Here is a 24,948-nt window from a genome sequence, read left to right on the forward strand (position 1 = left end):
GGTTGCATTGTACCTATGCTAGGAATGTACTAAATTGTCTGTATTGCTCATTATTTGGTGCTGCTGATTGTTCTCTCAGTTCTTACCTAGTGTCCTCCAATCTATGCAGTTTGTCAGGCATGGGGAGGCAGGAGCAGAAACAGTGTTGTGTACAGAGCTGGTAAGACACACTGAGCAAGATTAAACCCCTGGGTGAGCTGTCCCTTGGCAACCTTTGATCCACGAAGTTTTTAACCTTCAGATTGTGTATTCAGGTCCTAAAACACCCTGGAATGCCAGATTGGAAATATGTGTCAGATAGGATTACTAAACTATCTTGTGAAAAACCTCTCACAATAGAAATATTAAATGCTCTAGAAGAAACAATCCTGCAATAAGCAGTAAGCAGTTTTCCATGTTTAAACAGAGTATGTCAGTCAGCTCAGTGGCATCTATATATTATCAGAATGATACAAGTTCTGCTAACTCATTTTTCTTATGAAGATTACTTCCTAGTCTTACCTTGGAATGACAGTTTATTCAATTGATTCAATGCACTACACACTTATAAGAAAGGTTGAAGAAGACTTCTTAAGGGCCTTGCCACTGTTCATCACTTTAGTATACATCTTTTGCCTTTCTAGTATCAATATTTTTCTCAATAAGAAGATCTCTTCCTTTTTAATTTTTTTAGTAGAATATTTTTTTAGTTTGTTTTTTATTCTTGCTTTGGGATTCTGTCAACTAGTGGTATGTACTTTCCAGCCAAAAGTGATAAAGGTTGAATACAATATTAAATATTAAATGACACTTGGCTTTTATACGATACTATGGATTTTAAAGTCTCCTATATTCTACCCTAAGCATATTCCTCTCCTTATTTATAAATTTTCTAAATCAAGGCTAATATATTTTAATATTTTAAGGTGCCACTGCACATCATGGAGCTGGATTTCAAATGAAAAGAAAATATTATTTTTTTTCATATTTTCTTTATTTAAATATCTTGAGTATAAATTTTAATTAAAACAAGACTTTGTTTCCATTTTTTATTCTTTTCCCACTGCCTAGCCATCATGCATCAGAGGAAAAAACAGGGTTTTCTTCTTACGTACATTAAAAAAAACAGTTTACTGATGTAGAGAGTGTGCTGATTTGCCCTATCTGGAGGTGAAAAAGAGGACAGTATTTCTCCATTAGAAAAGAGTTCCTCTCTCAAGGATAAGGGGTCAGAAATGACCTGGAATTTCTTCCATACGGCTGTGTGTCACGGGCCAATCTTTCATACGCACTGCTTCTCTTCAGCTCCACCAGTACATGGCTGAGCAGCTGAATCCAGTGGGCCTTGTGTACTGAGATGGAAGTGGTGAAACCCAGCAGAGAAGCTGAGAAATCTCAGCTGCAGTCAGCCCTTCTGAGGAGAGTCTGATGTAGGATGAAGCACTCAGCTTAGGGTGATAGTCATCTGGGGGGTAGAGAAGAGGAAAAAATAGAAAAGTAAAAAAGCAGAGTCAGGACAGCTGTTTTATGTATGTGCCAGCAGGAGCCTGTCCAGGCTCAGCTTGTTTTGTCCTTCAGTTACACCTGGTGCCAAGCACACTAAGCTCATCCACTTCGTGGAAATGCAGTATCAGCAAATTGATTAGTACAATTAGTGCCTCTACACAGGTAGCCAACAGCAAATGTAAGGATAATAGCATTTAGCCTGCACTGAGCTTCCCACTCTGACCTTGCTAGTCCCCACACCACTGCTGAGGAGCTTTCTACAGTAAAGGAAGGAAGCAAAGTGGTCATATTGCCCTTAAGGTTTTGTGGGATATAGAGACCAGTCTGGACAATGAAGCAATATCTGAGTATGCCTGGACTACTACACACCATTAGCAGAGCATGAAGGAAAGAGTAGTGCTGATTTAAAGTCAAATCAGATTGCCAGAGGCAATCTGGGTGGGGAAAGAAATCCTCCTGTGAGACTAGACTCCTGTTGAGATCCTGCTTACTCCCTGGTACCCACTTAGCATGGCCACCACTGAACCTTCCCCACCCTGATCAGTCCCACCAGGTACACTTTCACCATGTTTCATGGCAGGCCCACCCAGGGACCCCAGCCATGATACATTTCAGGGTTCAAGGAATCAACACCTCCAAAATGGCACCTTTGCTTCAGCATTTGGACTAAGCATCAGCTCCTTAGCTATCTTTCACAAAGACAAAATAATTTGAGTTCATACAAAGTTGTCAATTCTACCAGCAGCAGTCTCACAGATGTATCAAAAATGTAAAAATATTTGGAGAAAGTCTGATTTCTTTTTAGATATATCCTGATAATGTCACCACCAATTCCCTCCCTTCCTCTTCTCTCAGCACTTTGTACCTTTGTACCTTCGGTCTTTTTTTCCCCTGAAATGCTCTGTAATCTGTAATTTTCTAATTTCTTACCATTCCACAGATATTTCTCCTGTTTCCATCTCAGAGCTTTTGTTTCTGCAGTGTATAATGGCTCAGACTGTAAATTTCTGAGTGACCAAGAGGTCCACAGAAACCTCAGAAATTATCATCTAGTGATATCCAAATATAAGGATCTTAGGCAACTTAATCAGCATAATTGCAAACAAATTATTTACACCTGAAATATTTCATTTATTAAAAAGAGAGTTACTCTTTAGAATTAACCCCAGAAAATATGAAAACCAGATGAGCCCAATCAAACCCCTACATCTTAGCTTGTGATTTTTTAAAAATCTTTCATCCCCTCATCTTGATTTTGGTTTAGTTTATATGGAAGACCAGACAGAGGATAATTTTTGTATTGAGTTTAAATGTGACCCAGGAGTATTTCAATCTTTCTAGACAAAGTGATTTCAAAAGAACCTAAGTGTTTAGTCCGAATCTAACAGTGATTATTCATAGGCTTTTGGGTACCAGCAATTCTCAGTATAAAACTTTCCATCACACAGGCTTGCTTAGGAATTCCAGCCAATAGTTATCAGGACTGATAATACTCAATACGAGATTGAAGATTGTAATCACCATAATTCTTTTCATGAAGGCTTTAAGAAAACACCTGCTTTGTCTGTGAAGTATTCCATTATACTCTTTCAGAGTATCTCACCCAAATAAGCGTAAGTTCACCTTTTTGGAAATAAACTGGTAGTTGATTTCCTTATATGAGAGACAATACAGTGATAAACTTTTACGTAAAAGAACATAACTGAAAATCCTTTTCTTTCATGAGTTGAAAGAACACTATCAAACTGTGAGTGTTGTACAGAAGAAAAAGAATTTTAATAGCTGGTAGACAACCTTAACTACTTTTCTTTTTAATACCATTGGTGTTCAGGTCCTTCTGCTGGTATAACTTTCAGCTTGTAACTTCTGACAGTGAAGTGTTTTATGCTGCTAAAGTAAATCTCATAGAGAAAGTAAGGAATAATCCCTTGTGGGTTTGCTCACCATGAATACACAAAATCTTCATTTTAATACTGCATGGTGTAATTAGAGACATCTTTAAAAGGTAACTTCTATATTCTACCTGCAATGTCTGTTTTTCAGAGAAGATATGTTTCTCAATGATTGCATTAAGAATTATGATGTCAAATTTTCCTCCCATTTGTAACCAAATTTTCCAACTTTGCTTTAAATAGTTGAATATATAGGTAAATCCCAGTGTAATCACATATATAAAATGTGTGATATTTATAGTAACTGTGAGTAAATTTGTTTATATTGATTACTTCAGGAAAAATATATTTAAAAGGGTAATTACATCACAGTGAACACCATAGTAGAAAAAAGATAAAGGTTCCTCATCTTTAAAAGTATTGATCTTAGTAAGTTGTCCTCAATGTTATGCTGCTCAGACTAGTTAAAACAGGAATCACACTTCATTTTCTACAACCTTTACTGTGTTTATATTTGTATTTCTTAAAGTTTTTACCTTTCTGTCCTATTCAGAGACTAAGAAACTGAATTAATTTACCGCACACTATCTGCTAGTTTATAGGTGACTTAATTGGAACTTTTTAGTATATTTTTTCTACTAAAACAAAATTGAATCTAATAGTTATAATCTGGAAATAAAATCTATATGCAAAAAATATGCAAAGGATGATGTATGACCAGAAAAACATTCACTCTAAGTTTGTCTTTTTTTGCCAATCTTTCCTAAAGACAGGAGAAGTTGAAGAGAAGTTAATTAAATACTAATTACAAAGACATATAAGACATACATTGGTCAGTATATGTCATTCAAAAATTGTTGCTGGGTTTTCCAGAACATTTCAAATTGAGCAGTATTTTTCAGTACCATGAGAGTGAAATGGAGTAAAGTGTCTTGCTTCTGTTAGCAAAGACTACAGTATTTTCTGTATATAAAAAGTAAGAATTGCACTTTAAAAATACATATCATTCCAGTGTCTATGCTAGATTGACCCAAGAGGTGTGAGTTCTTTGGATATGACATTTCCTGAGCAGTCACAGAAGACTCACACGTGTGTAAAGCTGTTAGAGAGGTTACAATACCACTCCCAGGAGAAGCAGGGCACTACTGAAGTGTCACTGGAACTGGCACAGTCCTCAGCTCTTCGCTAGGGACATTCTCCTCCTCCAAATTATGCTGAAGGATGTGTGGCATACCAACAGCTCAAGATAACAGGCTTCAAATCAGCTTTGAAGGTACATACAGAGCATGGTGCTGATTACACACCAATAGTTATGAGCACAGCAGTGTAACTAGAAATCTCTGACAAATGGAGGACAGAGGGTGAGAAAGTCTGTCATGGACTTAAAATCCTGGTGTGTGCCTATGAAGAAGCTGTAGCCTTTTTTAGAGGCCTTACGTTTTTCTCTGTGTGCAGAGTCAGGTCTTATGCTATAAATACTTACTCCATCATGGGAACCATCTTCATCTGTGTTTGGAAACCTGCTTTTAGAAGCAGTAAGGAAAGACTCAGAGGGTCAAATTTATACTTGATGTAACACCTTGGCAGAAAACCAAGGATAGATTTGGCCCATGTGTACAAATAGAAGTAACTAAAAATGTACAAGTGTTACAGAGCAAGATAAAGCAGCAAGTCAAGGGAGAACAGAGGGCATCAGCTTGAGAGAGGTAATCAATATGTGTGGGAGGCTGGAAAAGATAAGCAACACCAATGTCAACAGAAAGTCAAAGCAGGGGGAAGAAAGCTATCACTAAGTAGTAAAATAAAAACTTTTTCTCTGCAACTGTCAATGAATCTTGCCTTTCAGAAATAATGTAATTGCTCGGGGTTATGTTGTGCACTTGACTACACTAATATGCAATAGGAGAAGGGATCAGGAATATTTCAGAGCTTTTTTGAGGCTGTAATATGAAGCTTTAATATCCCATTTTAATGGAAAAAACTTGTTTTGCAGTTCTGATAACACTCCACAACCCAGGGCCTAAAAAACAAACATTGTTAGATGTTGTACACAGTAAGGGCAATGCTGGAGGGTTCCTGTGTTGCCCCCAAAAGTAATGGGCAAATAGAAAATCAAGACTGTCATTTCTCCCTGTTCCAGTGTCACTAATTTCTAGTATATGTAAGATGCTTTTCATGAATGAATAGATATCTAGACAGATCCCAACCATGGCACACATAAGACTTTGCAAATCCAGATGTGTAAACAATTGAAATGTTCACTGGTCAGCAAAGATTTGGGTTTATTTCAAGTCAATAAGGTTCCCTTTATTTCCTCACATTGAGAGTGTGATCTAAAGTATAATTTTGGATGTGGAAAGGCCAACTAACAAAGAAAGAGTTATTATAAAATAAATATCTGGATTCACTCTTGCCCAATATTCTGTGTAGACATTTATTCACTCAAAATTAGGAATATATAAATATCAACAAGTTTTTGACCATGGCAGTTTAAAAATCCCCAACTCAGAGTATAATATAATGTGAATATATATATAATAAAATACAATTTTTTATATATATATGATATATAATATATTTGAGAACATATAAAAAGACAGTCTTTGTTACTTTACATAGTGGAAAGGTCCAAATGCATCCAGATCTTGTGTGTTTTACCAAGCATTTTCAATACACACCTATGCACTAAACCAGTGTTAGGTAATCCTCCAATCATTAGCTGAATTTTATTCTGACAATTTAAATGTATGATTTTAACTGATGTACCTTTTGAATACATTCTCTCTTCTTCTTGAAATACATGACCAGTGTGTTTTCTCAGGTGTGAACTAAAATGTTTTAGATCTTGTTGGTATTCTTTTTAACAGTGTACTAGCAAAAAAACTGCTGTGTGTAAAATGGAACATGTAAGTCTGCATTTTAGCTGGCTTTTGAGAAGCTAAAGTACTAATAGCTGTTAGGGCTATGATAGCATTACTGCATCCTCCTTTTTAAAGTTCTTTGAACTATAGTCTGATTTCATGTTCCCACATGCAACACAAACTCTTGGTCCTTTGATTTCCCCAACCAGAAGGCCAATTCAAATGCACTGAAGTCTCTGTTTCGTTGTTTGTTCAGGTCTTCTTCCAGCAGGTTGAACTGATTAATTATAATAATACATTAGGCAAAAAAATGAATGTGTCTTGAATTTGGCAGTCTTTTGGCTATTCATCAGTTTGACTGGCTTCAGAATTAGACACTTAAGAATTAGACCTATCTTTAAAGGCAAGAGTTTGTGGCCACTTCTAGTGTATTTTAACTGTTTGTCATTATATTTTTACATGAAAAGGTTCTTGAGTCCAACATGATATTCTGAGCAGTGAAAATTCATGCTCCTTTTAAAAGAAAATGTTAAACTGTGCTTATTGTCTTTTTTTTGTCAATAACATTGAGGACTAAAGCTACTATATGTATGTTCAGACCACTCAGATCCTTCTGAATGTACTTATTCATACCTTCTTATCCATGCTTGAAGTCCATATCTGTGCTCATTCTTTTTGAATAACTAACTTAGAAGAATACAAACTATTTTCATTATTCTGTCCACCACAGCTTATCACCTCAAACAAAACTATCCTGAGATATTTTCAATAAAATAAAAAATTTATTGTAAGATCCAATCTGCACTACTTGAACAGCAGAAGGAGCCCCAAATTTATGTCTTGAAGACCTACTAAAGATATATATGAAACACAAAATCACATTTAAATGCATAACATTTCTAAAGAAGTCTACTCTGATGCTACAAATTTTTGAGGTCTCAAAAGAGGACGATTCTGGCATCTGCAGGTCATGTTTTCAAACTATTCACTCCTAAATTAAATCATGTTCTACTGGAAGCAATCCCACTGTGGCTTTGCCATGACTTGATCAGGAACAAAACCAGGTTCAAGTGTCTTAAAAATTAGATTCTAATATACATACATGATGGTCATCTTTCTATTGGTGTTTTAAGTTTTTTTACCCCAGTGCCTAAGAACTTGTTAATCTAACAAAAACTATCTTGTAGAATGTTTTGTGTTTCCTTTGGGAGAAGCAAGTGTGTTAAAAGAAGAATAGCTCAACAGACAATTTGTTACCTCAGCAATAAGTAGTTTGTCATGTATCTGATGCAGCAGGCGAGGGAGAGCTTGGAAATCTTTGTATTGGTAGAAGAGATGCTGTATTTACTATGGGACACAGTAATCTGCAGTACATTATTTTGCACTTTACAAGAACTTATGATTCACTTTAAATTCAAAATATAGCAGTATCTAAAACCCAGGAAAAGAATGGAAAAAAACCAAGGCTTTTTATCCGATAGGTATATTTCATTAACATCAGTATTAGAAAACTCAGCAGATAAAATTCAAATTGTTGATTTTATGGCATCAAATTACTTAAAAAAAAAAAAAAAGGAAAAAATTCTTTCTGTGAGCTGTTGTCTTCATAGTGTTACATGACCTCAAGAATGGGTTCTTCCTTTTCCTATCTTTTTAATAGTCATTTCATTTACCAGAAAAGGAAAAATTACCAAAAGGCATTATAATTTTTTCCACCTTAAATTAAAAATAAGATGTCTGGTATCTAATTCATAGCTTTTCATTTGTTTATGTTCTATAATTATACTCGTGATTCATTTAAAATCCCTTTTGAAATGTTGAATATTAGAAAGGCAGCACAGATGCTGATTCTGTTTGCAATGGCCTAAAAAAGTGCAAGATTTAATCTGATGTCTAGGCTGCATTAAAAAAATTGGATTGAAAAGGATTAGATTAGATTAGACCTTCTGGATTTAAAAAATGTTAAAACCCCATTTATGCTTTAATATAATCTCCTTCCACTCTTTGGAGCCATCAAACTGAGCTCTGTCCCTTGCTATTATTATTATTATTATTATTATTATTATTATTATTATTATTATTATTTTATTTGCTTCTTTTTCATTTTAACATCCTAGTTTCGTATTTATAATGGCAAGAAATCCTCTGAGACAGATCTACAAGTTCCTTCTGACCTGGTGAATGGAAGGGCAGGTACTTAAACCTCTGGCTTTTATGTTGATTTTATATATTTGTGCACAGTCACAAATGTAAATATTAATAGCTAGTTTTTAAAAGCCAAATAAGAGTGAGTGCTTTTAAGAACTTTAGAGGCTTGTGAGAGAGTGGTGATGTTTTACAGTACAACAACTTATTTACACTGCATTATTATGAAGAAATGCACAGTTTAAAAAGCAATCATGCACTTTAGTAAATCTGAAGTACCTATTATCTACAGTATCTGTAAAAAAAAAAAAATCAAGCTATAATATTTGCAAGTAGTTCTCTGGTACTTCAGAATTCAAGTTGGCTTTTATTTCTCATAGAAATAAAATGAAGACCGTATTTGGGGGTTATGGGAAGGCATCTCTCAGGAGCAAAATGGAGGAATAATAATATCCTTCCTAGTATCAGTACAACCTTTTCAGTGATTATGATGATGACTGTCCTGCTGAATTTCTGAACATTCCACACAATCGATGGGACTGTCAGTTTTTCCAATATCACTTACTCTGTGTTGAAAATATTTCAGGCAAACCAAAGACACTTACAAAAATTAGAAAATACTACCTGATACGTGTGAGAGATTATAGAATACTAACTTCCATGTGACTATATCAAATCACTGACTCCGTTTTTGTTCAACTGTTGTGGATCAGCCCTTTCTTTTTGCTCAGGGAGCTTTGTTAAGTCATGTGATATGTCACACCACCAGATGTCCCTTATTTTCTGCCACTAGACACAGGTTCAGGTGAACATCCAGAAGATCTATTGTTGTTTGGTGTGACCTAGCAATGCGAATAACTATGTGCCGTTTCCAGAATAGTGGTGCTTGCTGAGCTGGGCCAGAGATTCCTTGGTTAATTCAGGATATCTGGGAGGTCCTAGCAAGGAACTATGTTTGCTCTAATTCGTGAAACACTCTGATTGTTGAAGCTGGTTCTGGATATTAAAATTGAACTGTCCAAACCACTGTGAGTTGCTGTTGTGATACCATCATAAAATGAACAAATAATCTGATCAACAATGGCAGTTCTCAATATAGACAGCTCTGTAGTTTCATCCAATAACTGAAAAGATGTTTATTGCATCTATATTAGAGAGTAAGGGTAATTGCTAAAATGTTTTGTTACCTGATTTGTTACAGTCTTCATGAGGTTCAAAGTTGTTCAGAAGGTGTAACTAGCTAAACGCCATTTTCCTTTAGCATCACTAAAGAAACTGAATATTTTATTACTTTGGTGGTTCTTTTAAAATCTTAATCTCTTAGTTTTTATATACTTTCTTGGCAGTCACATTTAAGAATACAGATGGTTTATGTACAGATGGTTTATATTCATAACACACATTCAGGTCTGGTACTTGAGCCAGATTTCCTCAGACACAGATCATTATATACTGCCCACAATTTCTCAGCTTCTTCAGCTAAGAAAGAACATTGTTTGTTATGTTGTTTAGTACAGAAATCTGGTTCTGATAGATAGACCATCAAAAATATGAGCAGAACTACAATGGGCCCATGAGGAGGTGTTATCTCATGTGTGAAAACCAGCTAGTAATTAAAAGTAATTCCAATTAAGAGAGTTGCAGTTCCAGTTAAGTAGTTCCAATTATTTCCCTCATAAAATGTACAAAGATTTGTGGATATCTACAGGAAAGCTGTATCACTGTTCACCCAAATATGAGAAAAGAAACACTGTATGAATTGAAGACTATGGAGTATCATTAACTTTTAAAATGCCTTTAATTTAGCACTGATAACTGGAAAATTGAGACAATTTGAGATGTATGGGTCCTAGGAAATGTATTTCTTACTAACTGTTATTAAATCAGAGAAACAACCAATAGTTACTACCAAAAATACCACCAAAAGCAGTCCAGGGTTCCTTTATTACAGTCATGATTCTTTCACCTCTTCAGCTCTTCAGTCAAGGTTACAATAGAAATGAAATATCATTAAAGAGTGAATCAAAACACCTGTCTACAACTAACCATTTGTCCTAAAAACACTGATCTGGACTTCAGGAAACCAGATCACAGTCCTTCCAGTGAGAAGAGAACTGTGGATTATGGATGAAATGCAATCAGAGGGTTGTAAAGAAAGTTGAGAAGATTGTGCTATTTTAAGGACAAGTATTGAGCCTACACTGCCTTGCTCTCTGTAGGGGGAGATATCCACACATTTTGCAAGATGAATTGCCTCTGTTTCAAGCTGATAAAAGTTGTGTTAGGTCCATTTTGATTATTCTTGGCTGGAGCAATATCAGCACTGATTTTCATCGGTTTAAATTGTACTCTCTCAAAAAAAATATATATTTTTATCAGCCATGGCAATATTTTATGAGACTATTCAATTGTTTTTATATTTCAATTAAATTCCAAATTAATATCAAATTCAAAATACTGACATTTCAGTTGGAATGTATTACTTAGAAAAAAACCCAGACACCACATGTTAAAAGCACGACACTGCCTATTGGTGGTTTTGACCTAATTAGATTTTTTTTAATTTCACAGCTGAAATTGCAACATTTCTACTTTGTCATTTTTTTCTAATCAAATTTCACCTTATCTAATGGGGCAAGGTCTCTTTCACTGGTAGAAACACCTGAACGCTACACCACATTCTCCCAAGATTCTGGGTATCTAAGCCTTTAGCATTAGCCGTTGCTGAAAAAAGCTGTCCAAAGATATAGTAAAAAATACTGACCTTGGACACTACCCCAAACCAGTCTCCGTAAATTTCAGAAATTTATTTGCCATTAAAAAAAAAAGCCAAGATTTTGACTGGGCACATGCGGTGTGGAAGATGTGATTAATATTATAATTGTGCTACACTAGTAAATATTTTTGAAAGTCATTTAGATAATTGCACCTCATGGTATTTTGCAAGTGAAAATTATTTTCTACATAATCTTTTTTTTCTCTGATATTCTGTTGTTTGTGATTAATTGTACAATCTTCACTATCAAATATTTAAAGTATCCTAAACTATTGACTGTTTATGTCTTGACAAAGTAATAGGATACAAGTAGTACAAATAATTTTATGGAGTATCAGAAAAAAACCCAGTAATTCCACTTTCTGTAAAACACTATTGGTTTTGTTAACTCAGTATTAAATCCTAAACGGATATGATTATTTGATTGGATTGCCTAAATCTATTAAATAGATAGAAGACAATATACTAATATACACTCATATCAGTATAAAGTACTGCCATTCTGATTTGCAACAAAAGAAACATTAAAAAAAATAGGAAAAATTGTTTTTATGATTTCTGCAACCCAAGTCAATTAATGTACACTATAACCTCATATTTAGTATTACTATGTGTTTATTTGCATTTGAGGCTATGCCCTAAAGCCAACTGTCAGAGACTGTGAACAACTCCTATTTTTACTTATCCTTACAGCAAAGCAGATAGCTCATTGAGAACTGCAAAGTTCAGCAGGTTAAAAGGAAGAGAAAGTCTTTTCAAATAAAGAAAACCTACAACAAGAGAGAAAGAAAGACTTACAAGAGTCTTAGGAAATGGCAGTATCTGAAGAGGTTGTGTGTCAGGTCTGAAAAAGCCACATGAGCAACTTTCCTCCTAGGTTCTGTTGACTCATTCATGAAATCTCAACCTTGGTCACAGAAGTGGGGAAAGCCTCTTTGACTTCCCTTTGTAAGTGGATCAATCTAGTACAGAAAGTGACACCTAACCTAAGAAGATATTTTCATTTTCAGTGGACTGTTTAGGCTGACAAGGCATGGTGAACAAATCTACTGTCATCTCTCTGCTGCAACAAGCCCAGCTCCTTGTGCTCCCACCAGTTACCTTAAGTTCAGTCAGCTCGCACACAGATCCAGTTCCATGGGGAGACTGGGACCACAATCGAGAAATAGAATATAGGTGGGCACAACTTCCACCTTGCCATGTAGAGCCACAGGATCAGTTGACCCTACAAGGAAAATAAAGCCTTTGTATCACCAACCTGCTCAGTTAAAACAGTGGAATAACTCAGAGAAAGGGACAAATTTCAGTGAAAGAATCAGTATCTGAAAAAAAATCTAGAAATATTCACATGCTATATTATGTGATCTATCAGGGAAACATTCTCCCCAGCATGAGCAGACCTAGATGTAATATAGAAGCCTCTTAGTCAATTTCAAGTCCACTGGAAGTGGACAAGATAAAGAAGGAAAAATAAAGGTTTTTCTGATTTTGTTTCACAAAAGTAGATAAAACAAAATCTTTTGTATTTTTTCAGTGGTGTTTCATGGGTTTAATGTTATTAATATTTTTTTTCTTTTTAATCTTGAATCTTAAATGAGACATCAAGTTGTATGGAGCATTTAGAAAACAGAGCCTTGTGATACTTTAGCAAGCATCTAGTCTTTTCAATATATGACAGACATAGCAGAGGGTCTTTCCATTTCAGATTCTTGAGGTATATGAAGAGCTGTTATTACAGAAATCAATATAGGAAGAAGTATCTTCAGTCAGGGTTGATCACCATAACAGATCTTCGGAATATAGTAAGATTTTGAAGAGAACTCTTGAATCCCTAGAGTGCTCAACGGAGTTATTGACATATCACATCTTTGTAGTTTACACTTTTACTAAGCTATCAATTTTTTTTCCGCACTCACATTATTTCTATTATTTCCAATTCAATGAGATTTTTTTCCATGAGGAAATGGCAATGAAGTAAGGTGTGAATCTTAATAGTCTTCCTTAAACCTTTGGAAAGGGCAGTCCACAGTATCTTCACACAATCAGTTTATTTTAAATGGCTTTAATAAAGAAGAACACCACCTAAACTGAAAAACACAAACTCAGAGAATGTAAACAACCACTGTTATTTTCTTTTTGTGACAAATTGTAGTTGTATGAGCAATTTCCTTTTCATACTTTCCAAAAGAACCTTCTTTGCCTGTATTATCCATACAGTTATTTACAATTATATGTGGTTTTATTGTCCTCCTGTCTTGTATGTATACGTCTTTATAAATATAGTTGTATGTGTGCATAAATATTCTGCTGAATTTTCTTTACCAAATACCACTGTGATCAGATGGTATATAATATTGTCTGAGATAGATCCCGCACTTTGGACTTAAGTGTGTTAAATTAAAATACAATTAGTCAAAAATACATTAATCACTTTTTAAAAATCTTGTAAATGAGAGCATAGACAAAGGCATCATATTTTGTTCTGTGACTCATTCTTTGACAATAACTCTTTTGTGAAAAGAATTAATATACTGGAGAATCAATAGGTTTTCAGACATACTACATCAGTGTGCTTCTTTTTTTGACTCATATTTTCATGATTAACAGCTTATGTCAACAGTGGCCTCTGTGTATCTGGGGTTTTCTAGTTTATTTGATCACTGTGACATTCTTGACTATGTGTGGGATCACAGGTAGCATGACAGAGTAAGAAACCAAAATTAAGACTAAAGTATTGCAATTAAGATTACTCAACTAAATCACTTGGGTGCTGGATTTATTGGATTACTTCTTGCTTGCAAAGATTCTTTTATTTGTTTTCTTCTGTGCTAGTAAACTTGACTGAATTTTTAATTCCCATTTCATTCCAGTTTTACAATTTAGGAGGTTTTATGTTTTCTTTCAAGTGGCTGTTACTGATTTGTCAAAAGTCATAAAAACAGAAGTAGCTTTGTTTGCTAAAGAAACTCCTTGAAATAACTGTTCTTTAACAATTGCATTGGAATGGAACCACAATTACCACAAAATTGCATTGTTTGTAATTTAACAATATTGCACTTATAGAGCAAACAAGCATTCACTTTAAGTAGAACTAATACAACATCCTTTAGGAAGGTGTTACAGATAAGTCCAACCCTATTTAGATCAACCTTTGGATCAACCTTCCCATTTCAGTATATCCTGGGAATATATTCTGTGCTGTATGCCCTCTGAATAACAGTCACAGGATTCATACCATTTTGCATTTTGGCAGAAGCAAACCATGGCACAAGACCCTTGTATTTCACACCTTTAGCCCCTAGTCTGACTGCACCAAGCGCATCTTGCAGCTGAGGACTGTGTTAGAGAATCTTAGAACTGGAGAACTATTTGAGTTGGAACAGACCTTCAAAAGGCCATCTAGTCCAAACTCCCTTCAATGACCAGGCTGATCTTCAACTACAAGTTCACATGTCACACACAGCTACCAAGACAGGGTCTGGCTTTTACCCATAGCACAGCATTGCAGCCATCTCTTGCTAATGATGATAGCTTGTCTCCCTCTGCAGTGCAGCTGAAATGTGTGTTGCTGGGCTGGGCCATGCTGAGAGCTGCTCCTGCCTTTCTTTATAGTCATATGACATGTAAGGTTCAGCAGGATAAAATATAGTTGACATAGTTGATAAAACTATGGTTGATCAAAAACACAAAATATAGTCTCATTCAAGGGAACTGTTTAGTCCATTCACAGAGAAGGGTATGCTGTATGGGTTACTAGCACTCTGATGCAAAATGAAGTGTTTCCAACTCAGTAGTATAAAAATACCCTTTTTTGGTTGATGTTAGACTCAGATCCGGTGTAAAAAATTATCCATCATCCGTATGACTACTTTTACTCAGTACAGTCAATAAGGACTAAACCCCTCAGTTTCACTGAGTCTGTGGTGACTATTTATCCAATCTTGCATGAAGCGACTAAGTGGATAGAAAGCTCAGTATGTCTCTCTTGTTGGCCAAGCAAAGATGCTTTCAGCTGTTCTACCAAAAAGTCACAACTGTCTGTCATAACTTTAGAAGAAGGGCTGAATCTTTGTCTTAGCAACAATTTAGTCCCTGTTGAGTTGTTACGATAGTTCAGGAATTTACTGCATCCTATCAAAACCATTTGCAAGATGATAGTCTCTTGCTATTCAAGAGATGAATGCTAAAATGTCCCTGGTTGCAAGCTCTGAGCTGAAATGACTATGCATTGTACAAAAGTTTTGACAGATAATTTTGTTATGTATTTTTGGTGTGATTTTTCTGCTACACCAGAACTTTGACATCTGCTGTAGTGCACTGCTTGTTTTGTGGGTATTTTATTATTTTTCTGTCCTTAAACTTACCCTTCCAAATCTCCCAGAAGTCTGAAATCAGTGAAACTTTCCACTGCATAGAGCTATTTATGAAATAATGACCTGTTTCACCTCATACCCTTCTACACTTGCGTTGGTTTTCATTTCACAAACTCTAAAAAGAGATCAGTACTGTAAACCTGCCTATAAGGACAGGGATCCCCGGAACAGGAGGCTTCCTTTTGCCCCTAGCTCCGAGGGGGGGAGTGCTCCCCCCCTGGTTCACCCACCCCGTGGCGCCTCATGGCCCTCCAGAGGGACCACGGGGCCGACAGCCAGGCAGGAGAGATGCAGGCAGAGAGAGAGTTTATTGATCTGAAAACAGCTTAAGTACCTTTTGGAGGGATCACAAGGTGACCAGTGGGAGGTCAGGAGGTGTTACAAACCAACCAATTACAAGAAAGGGTTAACAGCCAATAGATGAGTTTCCAGGTATCTCTTAGACATTCCAAAGGGGCAGTGTGGGATTTTGGGAACAAGAAGGGTTACGCAAAGGCTTACAATCACCATCTTGGACACGTGGTCAATTTAAGAACATTACAAACTTCTGTATTCTTTTATATCCTAAAAGCATACTGCAACAATCATTTTGTATTTTGCAAAGATTTAGGCAGGAGGAAATATATTAATTTCTTAACTCAAGATGAACTAATTAGCTTCTTCTGCTAATTCCAATCTGATTTGGGGTCATGAACACTCATTTGTCAGGTCTAGTATATCTATACATAAGGCAAGGAGTGCCATGGTTCTAACTACAAGAGTAGTGATGGTGTTTCCAGAATATCACACTACCATAAGAAAGACCCCTTTGCCTTCATTCTCCAGTCATGGAACTTTAAATGAAATATAACCAACAGGTGGACATAAAAAAGGAAGAATGAAGATAGATGTGAAGGTAGAAAGAAGTGATAGACAAAACGGGGAAAGAAGGCATGGGAACAAAACACAGTGGCCCTATGGGGAAGAACACACTGAGATGCAGGATGATGCTGCGTTTTTGTGATAACCACTGAGAAATTCTAGGTAAATCACTGTATCTCTGCTTTGGTTCCCTTTGTGTGAAGCAGTGGCTGCTTCTACCTTTCTATATTTTTTTACCCCTAGAAAGTGTTTATTCTTAAATAACCTCCTACTGTTAATTAATGGCCAGTCTTCGCGAGCGAAGATCCGGGGAAGGTCTTTACACCTTCCAGCCTGCGCATTGGATTTTTTAGGTGAGCTACTGTATCTTTGTACAAAAAGCACTGAAACTATGATTTTAACTGGATTCACTGATTTTAACTAGTTCAGATTCACTGATCAAAGATCATACAGATGTCTAGATTTGCCAGTTTCAATTCAGGAATTAAATTTTGTCATTAATAAAGATAAAAGAAAGACTAGGAATTAATCTTATTCATCAATAATTTTAAAATAAGTAATGAAATGTAATTCTCTGAGTGTAAAATCTTAACCTAATAAATTGCCAACCACTGAATATGAACCACTGATAACAGAGTCTTAAGTAGTCCCCTCCTTTTTGTGAAGTGAAACCTGCCATACTTGCAGAAATGCTAACAATCCTTGAAATGTGCATGCTCTAATTTTTCACCTGGATTGCAGAGAACTGAAATTTGAAAGAATTGGAACATAAAGGTCACTTTTCTCCCACCTTCCTTGGAGAACATTGTTTTTTGAAATAAAAAATTAAGATGAAGTAAAAAATAGTTCAAAAAACAAATAAACAATCTATATACCATGCACTAATCAGTCGTACAATACCACTGCCAATGCTAGTTCTGTGAAAGAGGAAAAAAAGGCAGGGGAAGAGAAGGAAAGGTAGTACAGTAAAAAACTGCACAAAGAAGAGGTTGCCTGCTTTCCAGGACACTTACCTCTCAAGTGCTTGCTGCACACTTTTACTATCCTTCTAGCTTTTAAATTCTCACTCTTTATGATGATAATCAAGATAGCAGGCAGCAGATGCTTCATCTTAACCATGAAAGAGAGGGGAAAGTGTGACTCTGGATGCTCTTCAGAAAATGAAGATCATGATCAACAGACACTTGTGAGATTAGCTGTGTTCAAAGCACATTCAAAAATGTGGATAAACTCATTAATGTTATATCATATGGCTACTCTCCAGGGTTAAAAAAACAAGATAAAGTTTATGTTACTGTAGATACAAGTGGACTACTAGATAAATTATTAATTCAAAATGTCTCTCTCATGTTGTAAAGAACCTCTTCTTTATTCCTGATGCATGTTTTTTTTGTTGTTGCTGTTGGTTTGGGGTTTTTTTCTTTCTTTTTTTTTTTTTTTCTGTGTGAAAACAAATAGCTGAGCTTGCTGAGCAGGTTTGTTTGTTACCAGCATCTGCTATCTGGAAGCCAGGGTACAAGCTCTATGAAGCTAAAAAACATTGAAAGTGAGCAAGCTCTTCAACTCCCATGATAATTAGAAACAAGATAGAAGAAGTGCAAGGGGAAAATAGAGAATGGCAGGATATATTTTGAAAGATGAAAGGAACCTAGAAGAGCAGCAGTCTAATTAAACCAGAAGTGGATATGCTACAACCAGAGCACTCTTCTGTAAATGACACATCGTTAAAAGACATTAAAGCTTCGTTCCTGAAGAAAATTTGTTACTACTAAAATAAGAGGAGAAAAACATGAGAGAGGGAGACTAAATTGATGTTATAAACTCCAACCCCCTAAGAATAAAGATGAAGGACTGAAAGAAAAATACTTTTAAAATAAACTAATTCTGGAAGACATCAGAGAAAACAAAATACAGACTATTAGAATGAAAAAAATAGCTAGTGATAAGAGCCAAAATGTTGATAATTATTATTTTCACATCTTCTATTATCCTATTCATATGATCAAAACATTCTTCTTTTGACCAAGGTGTCAGAGCACCTACAGTATTACATAGAAATAATTTATTGTTGCATAGGGGCAATAGAGGGCAACTTTTCAAAACCAATCATTATGCTTGCATACTGTGACTTCTAGTTACCCAACTTCTGACTCATAACAGGACTGCTTTCTAGATGAGCTAAGTACTCCCTATTCTGCCTGAATTCTGAAGGATTTCCTGTGACATCTTTTAAGCCCATGGCATTACTCTCTGGTCAGAAAAAAATAGGTGCATCCATCTCCAGTAGCCAGTTCTACCTCCAGGGCTTTCCATGACTCACACAAGCCCATGGAAAAGTCTGAAGTAGAAGGATTTATACCTAACCACCTATTTTTATTTTTCACAGCTTGATCAACCTCTTTGGCTATGCTATGGACAGCTGCATCAAAAAATCAGGAAACAGGTTGAGTAAAACTTTGCTGTAAATGTGCTGTAACACTGATGTGATGCTTTTGTTTTCTTTTGACAAGTATGCATTAAAACACAAATTCTCAAGTGTAACTGAACAATATCTGATATTAACATGCATTAGCAATGAACAAAAGACTAGTAGTTTGCTTTAAAATCTGCAATAGAAATAGTAGCTAAGGTAATTGGTCTGGTCCCTTAAAGGACTAAGAATAAACTGTGATTCATCAAAAGTCCATTCCAGGAAGAAAGAAATAAATTTTCTCCCAGCTTAGTTGGATGTATTTTTTTTACTTGAGTAACTGCTTTTGCAATTTGGGTTCATTTGCTTAGATGAGAGCTTGCATTGCAGAGCAATATCCAAAGTTAAGTATACTGAATGGAAAAGTAAGCATATAGAAAAATTGTTTGTTGTGAAAACATACTAGTATTTTAAAAATTAAATTTCAACACAATTAATTGAGATGTGTTTGATATTCAAAAGTATAAAAATATTTTGGTTCTAAGTCAATACGGGAAAAAGAGGAAATGAAGGACACAAGATCCCAGCCTTTCCCAATGTGATCTATTACAATCTTATGCATCTAAACAGTCTTTTCACAGCCTTCACCAGAAAAAAAATAGTTTACACATTTTTAAGAAATGTGTTCCATTTGATTGAGGGAGCCCAGCAAACACAAGGTTTCTTAGTACTATATCTGTAACTGATAACTAAAGAGTTGCATTTCATTATTTTAGTTAAAGTAGATATAAAGAAAGCTGAATAGTAGAAATAGTAATTGTGAAGCTGGCATTAAAAGAAAATATAAATCTCCACAGATTATTGCTATTGCAAATGGTGTTTGAAGAAAGACCAAACCTAAACTGGGTTCTGAATGCAATATTCTTTCTGTGAGCCATCTCAGGAGATGAAACATCTAGTTTAAAAATTCTGTGTAAGATCATAAGCATAAAGCTAGTCTGTAAACTGAATTAACATTTGTTAGATAGTGGGATGACCTATTCCCCATTCAGGTCTTCAGAGGATTTGCAAGAAACAAACCAAATAATTTTGTCATATTATGATGTAAAGTGCTCAACAGAATAGAAGCAGGGACAAAAATTAAAACAATTTAAAAGGAATCACTACCCTCCAGAGGAATTGGAAGAAGTCACCGTCCCTTTGCTATGCAGATATTATAGGAAATTTAATCTTTTTTTATTAAATGCATTGTAAATCCACTGTTCTGACAATCCCAAAGTAAATTTAATTTAAAATGTTATTTCATTTACTGCTTTGGTAATTTTTATGAAAGTACCAAAACTTTGCAAAATATGAGATTGTTCAGCTCTCAAGTTTTATTTGTAATCTTAGGATTAGTTTCAATATATTTAGTTGGTAATTAATTCTGTGTTACACAAAATTAAGAGTTTGAATTGTGATATACTCCTTTGAGAAGCTTCCTTTTGTTTTTCATAATAATCGTTGTCTGCATAAAGAGAGTTTGTTCACAAGAGAGTTTGTTGTTAAACTGTCAGATAAAATGTAGGTAAAAATCTGGGTCATGGCTGATATACATTTGAATAACACAACAGCATTCTCCAGCTCTTCTGAATAGAGAAGTGGCAGCAGCACATGCACATGATTCTTGAAGCTCTGAAAATTGACCCTACTGACTCTCAAAGGAGCAGCACTCACTGCTTACTTACCAAGAGGTTCAGCATAACATAGATAGGAGATCAGCAACTGTGAGGCAGAGCCTTAGAGAGGAAAGGGTAAAAAAGACAGTGGAAAATCTTTACAAAAATACAGGTAGGCAAGACAGAATTAAGTTTTGGACATCACCAAACAATCCCAGGAGAAAGAAAAAACTTTTCTTTAGGATCAAATCGACTCATGAAAAACCCTGACAAAAAGAACAGAGACAGCAAATCCAATAGCAATGAAGAAATGCAGCTGGGGTCAGTTTATATTGTGTAACAAAGTTAAAACAGGCCATGGCACAGACTGAAATTGCAGTCAATTGTGGGAGGAATCAATTCCTTCAGTGCTGCACTTATTGATATTAGTTCATAAAAGTAAAAGGAATTTGTTCTATTCTCAGATAATCCATGCCCTTGTTTTGTTAATATAAATACTGAGCTGCAAATGTTAATGTTTAATACTTTAAACTGCATATAGAACCTTTGGCCAAAGTAAGCCCCTTCCTTACACTGCGGGGTAAGGAATCAAGCTGCTCTATGTACATAAAGGTATAAGTGAGAACAGCATTTGGCCCACTGAGTGTATTTTCCTGGGGATTCATAAGGATTTTCAACAATTATGGGGTTTTTTCCCAGATCAGTAGTTTTAGTACAGCAGAATACTCTACTTTACTTTTGTGCAAAATGAATGCTTATTGAAGATTAAAAAATATTATTAAAGGTCAAAAAAGGCCCCAAATATTTAGATTTCAGAAATGCCTTCAGAGAACTTCTATTGAATTAAAAAGAGGTGGTTTGGCCAATTTCTATAACTGTTTTTCTCCAAAGGAAAACATACTGTCCTGCGGGATTGATTTATAACACAGTGGAACCTATGAAAAATAACATTAAAAAAATAAAAACACAGGAAGTTAGGGTAAATTTACACTGCCTTGGATCTCCTAAGAAAGCGTATCTGCTGTAAATGAAATTGAAGATCTTTCTTAGAAAATGACATTTTTATTAGATAGAAGCTCATCCAGTATACATAAAAATATAATTCTCAAAAATGTTGTATTTAAAATTTTACCTCTTTTTCTCATTCTTGGGTGGAGAGGGAGGGGTTGATAGGAAAGGTGAACAGGAATTCATTTTATGGAAGTATATAACAATCTAAAGGACATTACCAACCTCTCAAGGGGAAATTTAAAGGATGTGCATCTTAAAATGAAACATAGTAAGTCCTTCAATCTAAAGATCTTCATGAAGTTTACCATCATTAAACTCTAAAGTGGTTTTTCCTGACATCCTGTTTCACTCTGACATAAAATAACATGGTTTGGGAGTGACAAAGTGAATATTGTTAATGACTCCCTTACACTTCAGGGATAGGGCAATCATTACACAGTGTAACTTAGAATGATCTGAATTGGAAGGGACCTTAAAAATCATCTAGTTCCAACCCCTCTGCCATGGGGAGGGACACCTTTCACTGGACCAGGTTGCTCAGGGCTCCATCCAGCCTAGTCTTGAACACTTCCAGGCATGGGGAATCCACAACTTCTCTGGGCAATCTGTTCTAGTGCCTCACCACCACCGCAGTAAAGAATTTCTTCTAAATAGCTAACCTGAACCTACTCTATTTCCATTTGAAACCATTGCCTCTTGTCCTGTCACTACATGCTCTTGTAAATAGACTCTCTCGATCTTCCTTGTAGGATCCCATCAGGAACCAGAAGGCTGCAGTTAGGTCACCCTGCAGCCTTCTCTTTTCCAGGTTGAACAATTCCAATTCTCTCAGCCTTTCCTCATACGAGAAGAGCTCAATCTCTCTAATCATCTTGGTGACCCTGCTCTGGACCTGCTCCAAGAGGTCCATGCCCTTCCTTTTCTGGGGACCCCAGAGCTAGATGCAGCACTCCAGGTGAGGTCTCACCAGAATGGAGTAGAGGGGTAGAATCCCCTCCCTCGACCTCCTGGCCACACTGCTTTGGGAGCAGCCCAGGATATCATTAGCTTTCTGGGCTGCAAGCACAAATTTCTGGGTCATGTCCATCCTCTTATCCAACAGCACAACTCAGTTGTTCTCAGTAGAGCTGCCTTTGATCTGTTCATTCCCCAGCCTATATTGATACCAGGCATTGCCCCCACCAAGGTGCAGCACCTTGCACTTGGTCTTGTTAAATTGAAAGGGATTCCTATGGGCCCCCTTCTTCAACTTGTCCCTTTAGAGGGCATTCTCTAAGCACTTTATGAAACTGTACTTTAGAACTGATTTATATAATCACATAAGAGAGAAACATAACCATCAGCGAAATCTATTGCTATGTGTAATTCTTGTTACCACGGGGAATGCAGTGCTACAGATCTGTGTACAGGGATTCTGATTCCTTGTTTCATCATGTGTTTGCATTTGGCCAGTGCTGGTCTGAATTAGGTTCATGTTGACAATTAATAATCACTTTCAGCTTTTGCCTGCATTCTCAGTCATCACAATTAACTCATGGTTTAATCTAGTTTCTAGAGTGGTATAGTTCTTACATAAACATCATAGATAAATAGATAGATGAGCAGATAGATAGATAGATAACAGATAGATCAGCTGCCCTAATAATGGTATCTTTTATTAACATTATGGAGGTTATGCTTTTATGCCTGGTCAACAGTCAGCTACTCCAGAGAGTAATGCTGGAGAATGTGGCCCTGTCTTTCTCTGCTTGACAAGTTCTGTAAAGGAGTGATCATCAGTGGCCTCTCAGTTGTACTTGCATTCTTATCTTTGGGCATACAGCCTTCCAGGAAGCAAGGAAAGGATCACACTCTGCTGTTGAGACTTCTGGATGAAAACATTGCTTACACATTGCTGGATGAAAGCAGCAGACCTGTCAATCACAAAAAAAAAAAAAGTAAGCAAGTTCATGATATGGGCACTGCTATGAACTGTCATTAACTATGTTCCTAAAAAGGATACAGAGCATGTGTCAGACTTATTGTTGGCCCAACGGACAGGTGAAAGCTTGAGATCTGCATTAACAGGGGAGAAAAGAATCAGAGAGAAGAGGTACTTATCTTGTTACCTGCATTACCTGCATTGTTTCAATAAATTGCATTGTTCCTTTGCAGAGATGGCAAATGTTATCACATCTACAGCTCTTAGCTGTGAATCCAGTGCTGATGTTCATAGCACGTCTCCTACAATTTTAAGGCTGAACAATTTGTCATCGCATTAAGCCCTTTGGACAGTTATGCCTCAGGGGGTTCAGTCAATCAACAGCAGTAGAAAAGAGATGCATTTCAAATTTTCTTATTTATAGAACTTGAATAAGCAGTGAAAGAGGGTTCAAAACACTTTAGAACTAAATGTGCAATCATCATCATATCTTGCAATCTGAACATATGACATTCAAAGTTGAGAAAATTGCTTCTGTTTCAGGAGGCTCAACAGAGTCTTAACCGGTAATCAGAAATAACTCAGATAGTATGCAAAACAGGAATGGGGAAGAAGGGCAGCAAAATGCCTAGGAAAATGGTGGAGGTGAACAACAGAAGGAGATCATTCAATCAGTTATATTACCAGCAAAAGGTGTTGTGATCAATTTTCTTGCATTCATCAGCAGAGGACTGCCCTCAGAAACCATTGCTAAGGCATGGTTATACATAATAACAACATAATAATATGCTGCGTTGAAAAAGGCAAGACAAGGCACACAGTTCTTTAAGTCACTGGCACACACATGTGATATTGGGATGACCAACAGAAAGCTGCAGAACACCAGTGTGTGGGATAATTGACCTGATAGCTCTGGGACTGAGATGTTGGCTTCTACTGACAGACTTTGTCTGTCTGAGCTTCCAGGCTGTAGCACTAAACAGACTTTCAGGCACTAGGTGTCTCCTGCCAAGACCATTTTAGTCTGTATTTTCAATGCCCTGGCTTTGTGTATATAAGAACATACTAAATAACACAAGATATGAGTCTTTCCATACTCATTGTCTCCCCTGTGCTTGGCAAACCTGTATACAGAGCAAATATATTACACAGACCATAAGCCGCTATGTAAAGGGCAGTGTTCAAATGTAAAGCCTTTGCTGCTGCTGACACTTCAGTACTGCCAGGAGCTTCCACCATTCTTCCATAGGTCAGTTTTTATTTTGTATTAATATAACTATGTAAAAAATGGGCTAGTCATGTTTCTACTGCATGTGGTTTGCCACGTTCAAGTGTTGAAATCTGGGAGTAATGGGTCATGTTCTCAAACAATATATATTAATATAGCTTCTAGTGAAGTCATTAAGCAAAACCTTTTTTACTAGACAGAGAGCAGCACTCCTTATCCAAAACCTGTAGCATGTGGACTGTGATTTCTAAACTGACAGCATTAACTTTTCTACTCAGCTTTTTTTCCTTTACAACTTAGCCCATCTTAATAAAACTTAAAACACAC

The 24,948-nt window shown here is 36.1% G+C and overlaps 1 long non-coding RNA gene across 2 annotated transcripts; it reads right to left on the reverse strand.

The window, feature by feature from the left end:
- Positions 1–1,051: 1,051 nt before the first annotated feature.
- LOC126647389 (uncharacterized) lies at positions 1,052–17,540 on the reverse strand. Of its 2 annotated transcripts, none has more exons than XR_007630578.1 (3): positions 17,407–17,540; positions 12,261–12,384; positions 1,052–1,444 (listed from the first exon to the last, which is right to left on the reverse strand). It is a non-coding gene; the product is annotated as an uncharacterized LOC126647389 (long non-coding RNA). The 2 variants fall into 2 exon arrangements; XR_007630577.1 differs by lacking the exon at positions 17,407–17,540 and adding an exon at positions 13,076–13,200.
- Positions 17,541–24,948: the final 7,408 nt, after the last annotated feature.

Source organism: Myiozetetes cayanensis, unplaced genomic scaffold, assembly GCF_022539395.1.
Source record: "Myiozetetes cayanensis isolate MyiCay16 unplaced genomic scaffold, myiCay2020 scf4, whole genome shotgun sequence".
NCBI lineage: Eukaryota > Metazoa > Chordata > Aves > Passeriformes > Tyrannidae > Myiozetetes > Myiozetetes cayanensis.